Consider the following 6394-nt stretch of genomic DNA (forward strand, 5'->3'; position numbering starts at 1 on the left):
GACACATATTTCTCTTCATAGTCCCACAAACTGATGTACCTTTTCTCAACCAAAAGATCGTACAGTAAACTGAGGTCTATTTTTTCTTTGTAAGAGGGTCACTGGCCAAAAGCAACAAAAAGAGTGAAAAAAAAGGCTCATTGAGGTGTCAGTGCACCCCCCTCCCAACACCCTAAAAAAAAAAAGGGGCAAAAAGATCATTCAAAATTGGAGATGTGTCTTGAAAGCTTCCTCTTGAAAGAGTTCAAGTCGTAGGAAGGAGGAAACACAGAAGCAGGCAGGGAGCTCCAGAGTAATTACAGTTTACCATACAAGCCACACACAGTATCCCAGGCAGTGTTAGACTTTTCCAATAATTTTTTCCGACTATTAGTTTGTTGCAACGCTTTGCTGTCACAGTGTAATCATGTTTGCTAATCTTCTTGTTTTTTCTAGTGTATTTTCTTTTTACCTTTAAAAACAATAATTATTTACAGTATATACTCGTGAGTATTTGATTGCCCCAACTACTTCTGTCTCTTGTATTTCTGGTGATTGATTTTCCATGCTAAAGATGATAAATTAACTCTTCTCTTTATTCAACTTAAGATCAAAACTCCTGCTTATGTTACTTGGCCTTCTGATATTCGTCTTTGCCTTGTTAGTGAATGCGAGAATTGCAGTCCATCGCCAGAGGAAAAAAAGGAAGAATGGAAAAGATGAGTTAGAAGAAGTAGAAAAAAGAGGAGGAAGGAGGGAAGGAAAGCAAATCAAGAAAAGGAGGGATATAGAGAAAATAGGAGATATGTATAAGAACAAATAAATAGAGAAAAAAAAAACATATTCTTATACAAATGTAACCCACAATGTACAAAAATGTATAACTTACAAAAATAAAGGACACGAGAGGGATGCAGATGAAGATAAAGAAACTTGAAGGAAGAATGCAGAGGAAGAAGAAAAGGAAAGATGAACTAGAGTAGCACTAGAAAAGAGAGAGAGAGAGAGAGAGAGAGAGAGAGAGAGAGAGAGAGAGAGAGAGAGAGAGAGAGAGAGAGAGAGAGAGAGAAGGAAGGAGGCAGGCAGCAGACAAGCAAGCAGTGCAGCATGACGGGTGGTGCCTCCAGCTGTGTTCCTTCCACTTGCCTCTGCCGCCTCGCCTCGTCGGGAGTGTAAACAGCTGGAGTGAAAGGCTGCGTGTGTGACTTGTTACCCTCTCGGCTCACTGTCACGGCGCTGCACACGCTCGCAAAAAGGTAAGGTAAGGCTGCCGTGCGACTGACTGTGTGATGGATCTGCCTATGTTGAGATATATTCAGAATTATGATGTGTGTGTGTGTGTGTTTGTGTGTGTGTGTGTGTGTGTGTGTGTGTGTGTGTGTGTGTGTGTGTGTGTGTGTGTGTGTGTGCGTGTGTGTTATGTACGTATGGATGCATGTATTTATGTATGTATATGTATTTATCTATTCGCATTTTATATAGGACTTACTCAGGCTCGTAATGTTTCCGTCGCCAAATGCCAAATTATATCGTAGTTTTCTATAAATTTATGCATGTGCGTTTACTGTATGTAAGTATGTATGTATGTATCTATGTATGTATGTATATGTGTTTATGAATCCTAAAGAAGTAAGGGACGAATACATTTGAGATCGTATCTATGTATGTATGTATATGTGTTTATGAATCCTAAAGAAGTAAGGGACGAATACATTTGAGATGGTCCCCATCTGGGGAGGGGACCATAAATGTCCCCAGGTCGGACTGCCTTTCCGTCGACGACCCTAAGTGTCTTGACACCCCCCTCAACTTTTTCTTCATTAACTTCTGCAACATTCGCGGTCTAAGATCTAATTTTCAATCTGTAGAACACCACCTCTCCTCTTCTAAACCTCATCTTCTTTTCCTCACTGAAACTCAGGTGTCTGAGGCAACTGACAGTAGCCCCTTTTCTGTTCCCTCCTACTTTCTCTATCCTCATTTTCGATCCAAAGCTGGATGCTGCGTTTATGTGCGCAATGACTTAACCTGCTCTCGTGCCCACGCTCTTGAATCTTCCGAGTTTTCCACCATCTGGCTACGACTACAGAGTCATTCTCATACTAAATTTATCTGTGCTGTATACCTCTCTCCTAACTCCTCTGACTATAAGAAATTCTTTGACTACTTAACTTCCAAAGTGGAGCACATTCTGACCCTCTTCCCTTTTGCAGAGATCTCCATTCTTGGAGACTTCAATGTTCACCACCAGCTTTGGCTTTCCTCTCCCTTCACTGACCATCCTGGTGAACTAGCCTACAACTTTGCTATCCTCCATGACCTAGAGCAATTGGTGCAACACCCTACTCGTATTCCTGACCGTCTTGGAGATACGCCCAACATTCTTGACCTTTTCCTGACCTCTAATCCTTCTGCTTATGCTGTCACCCTTTCTTCTCCGTTGGGCTCCTCCGATCACAATCTCATATCTTTATCTTGTCCTATCACTCCAATCCCTCCTCAGGATCCTCCTAAGCGAAGGTGCCTCTGGCGTTTTGCCTCTGCTAGTTGGGGGGACCTGAGGCGGTATTTTGCTGATTTTCCTTGGAATGACTACTGCTTCCGTGTCAGAGACCCGTCTTTGTGTGCTGAGCGCATAACAGAGGTGATAGTGTCTGGCATGGAGGTGTACATTCCTCACTCTTTTCTCGTCCTAAACCTTCTAAACCTTGGTTTAACACAGCTTGTTCTCGTGCTATACATGATAGAGAGGTGGCCCACAAAAGGTACTTAAGCCTTCCTTCACCAGAATCTCATGCACTTTATATTTCTGCCCGGAACCATGCCAAGTCTGTTCTCCAACTAGCCAAAAACTCCTTCATTAACAGAAAATGTCAAAACCTTTCAAGATCTAACTCCCCTCGTGATTTCTGGCATCTAGCCAAAAATATCTCCAATAACTTTGCTTCTTCTTCTTTCCCTCCTCTACTTCAACCAGATGGCACCACTGCTAACACATCTATTTCTAAAGCTGAACTCTTTGCTCAAACCTTTGCTAAAAACTCTACCTTGGACGATTCTGGGCTTGTTCCTCCCTCTCCTCCACCCTCTGACTACTTCATGCCTCGTATTAAAATTCTTCGTAATGATGTTTTCCATGCCCTCGCTGGCCTAAACCCTCAGAAGGCTTATGGACCTGATGGGGTCCCTCCTATTGTTCTCCGAAACTGTGCCTCCGTGCTTGCACCTTGCCTAGTCAAACTCTTTCAGCTCTGTCTGTCAACATCTACCTTTCCTTCTTGCTGGAAGTTTGCCTACATTCAACCTGTTCCTAAAAAGGGTGACCGCTCTAATCCCTCAAACTACCGTCCTATTGCTTTAATTTCCTGCTTATCTAAAGTTTTTGAATCTATCCTCAACAGGAAGATTCTTAAACATCTATCACTTCACAACCTTCTATCTGATCGCCAGTATGGGTTCCGTCAAGGCCGCTCGACTGGTGATCTTCTGGCTTTCCTTACTGAGTCTTGGTCATCCTCTTTTAGAGACTTTGGTGAAACTTTGCTGTTGCCTTGGACATATCAAAAGCCTTTGATAGAGTCTGGCACAAAGCTTTGATTTCCAAACTACCCTCCTACGGTTTCTATCCTTCTCTCTGTAACTTCATCTCAAGTTTCCTTTCTGACCGTTCTATTGCTGCTGTGGTAGACGGTCACTGTTCTTCTCCTAAATCTATTAACAGTGGTGTTCCTCAGGGTTCTGTCCTGTCACCCACTCTCTTCTTATTATTCATTAATGATCTTCTAAAACAAACTTCTTCTCCTATCCACTCCTATGCTGATGATACCACCCTGCACTTTTCCACGTCTTTTCATAGACGTCCAACCCTTCAGGAGGTAAACATATCACGCAGGGAAGCCACAGAACGCCTGACTTCTGATCTTTCTAAAATTTCTGATTGGGGCAGAGCAAACTTGGTATTGTTCAATGCCTCAAAAACTCAATTCCTCCATCTATCAACTCGACACAATCTTCCAGACAACTATCCCCTCTTCTTCAATGACACTCAACTATCCCCTCTTCTACACTGAACATCCTCGGTCTGTCCTTTACTTATAATCTGAACTGGAAACTTCACATCTCATCTCTAGCTAAAACAGCTTCCATGAAGTTAGGTGTTCTGAGACGTCTCCGCCAGTTTTTCTCACCCCCGCAGCTGCTAACTCTGTACAAGGGCCTTATCCGTCCATGTATGGAGTATCTCGTACTGCTGTTCTAGACAGGGTGGAATCAAAAGCTTTTCCCAAGTCTCATCGTAGCTGCTCTCCTCTAACTGACTGTCTTCAGCCTCTCTCTCACCGCCGCAATGTTGCATCTCTAGCTGTCTTCTACCGCTATTTTCATGCTAACTGCTCTTCTGATCTTGCTAACTGCATGCCTCCCCTCCTTCCGCGGCCTCGCTGCACAAGACTTTCTTCTTTCTCTCACTCCTATTCTGTCCACCTCTCTAACGCAAGAGTTAACCAGTATTCTCAATCATTCATCCCTTTCTCTGGTAAACTCTGGAACTCCTTGCCTGCTTCTGTATTTCCACCTTCCTATGACTTGAATTCCTTCAAGAGGGAGGTTTCAAGACACTTATCCACCAATTTTTGACCACTGCTTTGACCCTTTTAGGGACTGGCATTTCAGTGGGCATTTTTTTTATTAGATTTTTGTTGCCCTTGGCCAGTATCCTTCCTACATAAAAAAAAAAAAAAAAAAAGCTGCTCTCTCTCTCTCTCGTCTCTCTCTCTCTCTCTCTCTCTCTCTCTCTCTCTCTCTCTCTCTCTCTCTCTCTCTCTCTCTCTCTGCCTTTCCCCAATTCATCATCAGAGCTGTCTAGTCACGCTCACCACCCTCCCTCACCTTGCCCTATTCTCCTCTCCTCCTTTCCCTTATTACTCTCCCCATTCCCTTCCTCCCTTCCTTTTCCTCTTTCCCCTCCCTCCTCCCCCCTCCCCTTGCGCCATGACGGACCGCTCGCCATTAAACAATACTTGGTTGCAGATTAAATTCACGACCTCCCTCCTCCTGGCACGCTTTTTCATGATAACGATATAATCCAAGAACAGCTGGTGCGTTTAACTGCTCCCTCCACCCTCATCCACCCAGTCCCTTCTTGACCATTTTTGCTCGTTTGTCCTGGCTGCTGTTGTGTCCTTCTCTTGTCCTTGTCTTATCCTGGTTCTTGCTGTTCACCTCTTCATTCTTGTCCTAATTCTTGTTTGTCCTTATCCTCTTCTTGTCGTTCTTGGGCTGGTTAGTCTTGTCTGCCTCGTCCTCCAGCCCTATGCGTGAGGTGGTGCCGGGTATTCTCTCTCTTAAAAACAAGACAAGAAGTGCGGACGAGGGACGCAGCTGAAATGACTTACGTAACACTCAATGGACACGCAAAAATCTGGCAGAAAATTGACGCACGAAACTTAAGGACGGCGCTTAGAATAAAGTGTGCATCAAACTAACACACCATGGAGATCTGAAAATCTGGCGGAAAGTCGACACACGCCAAGTAAAAGGTAGCTTTCAAAATCAGGACAAGAGGGATGAGAGGCGACGCTGAGATGTAAACAGTTCTTAGTGACTGTCATCAGACAAGTAACAATCTGCATTCACTTCAAAACTACAATGACATGAGAGTAAATTCCTTACCCCAAAAAAGAAAGAAAAAAAAAAGGAAAGAAAGGAGAGAAAAAAATACGTACAGACGAACAAACTGAGAGACAAGAGGAAATATAACACACACACACACACACACACACACACACACACACACACACACACACAAAACTTCTTCTCTTCACCCTCTTTAGCGTCTTCTTTTAATCCTCTAACAAAACCAGACAAATGTTGGATTCTCATTCGATCAGAGGATTAAAGGACTGAAGGAAACCATCAAACACAATGAAAGTGAATGCAGAAAGGTTGCTTGACTTCTGACCGTGACTGTGCTATCAAACTAACTCGAAAACAGCCGTGGACACGCCACAAAGTCTAGCACGAAATCACACCGAAGAAAAGCAAGTCAAGGAATGATACGAGAATGAACATAAATATCATAAAAACTAAAGTCGATACTAAGAAACGCCAACACAACCGGGGACATCTGAAGAGCCACCACCAAACAGCAACAGATGGAGCAAAACGAGGAATGTTATGAGAACGTACATATCACGCACACAAACACACACACACACAAAAAAAAAAAAAAAATAAATGAATAAAAAAAAAAATAAATAAAAAAAAAAATAAATAAAACTAAATAAATAAATAAAAAATAATAATAAAATAAAAATAAAATAAAATAAAATAGAATAAATAAAAATGATAATAAATAAAAAAAAATAAATATAAATAAATAAATAAATAAATAATAAATAAATAAATAAATAAAATA

The sequence above is a fragment of the Scylla paramamosain genome, chromosome 2 (assembly GCF_035594125.1).
Source record: "Scylla paramamosain isolate STU-SP2022 chromosome 2, ASM3559412v1, whole genome shotgun sequence".
Classification (NCBI taxonomy): Eukaryota; Metazoa; Arthropoda; class Malacostraca; order Decapoda; family Portunidae; genus Scylla; species Scylla paramamosain.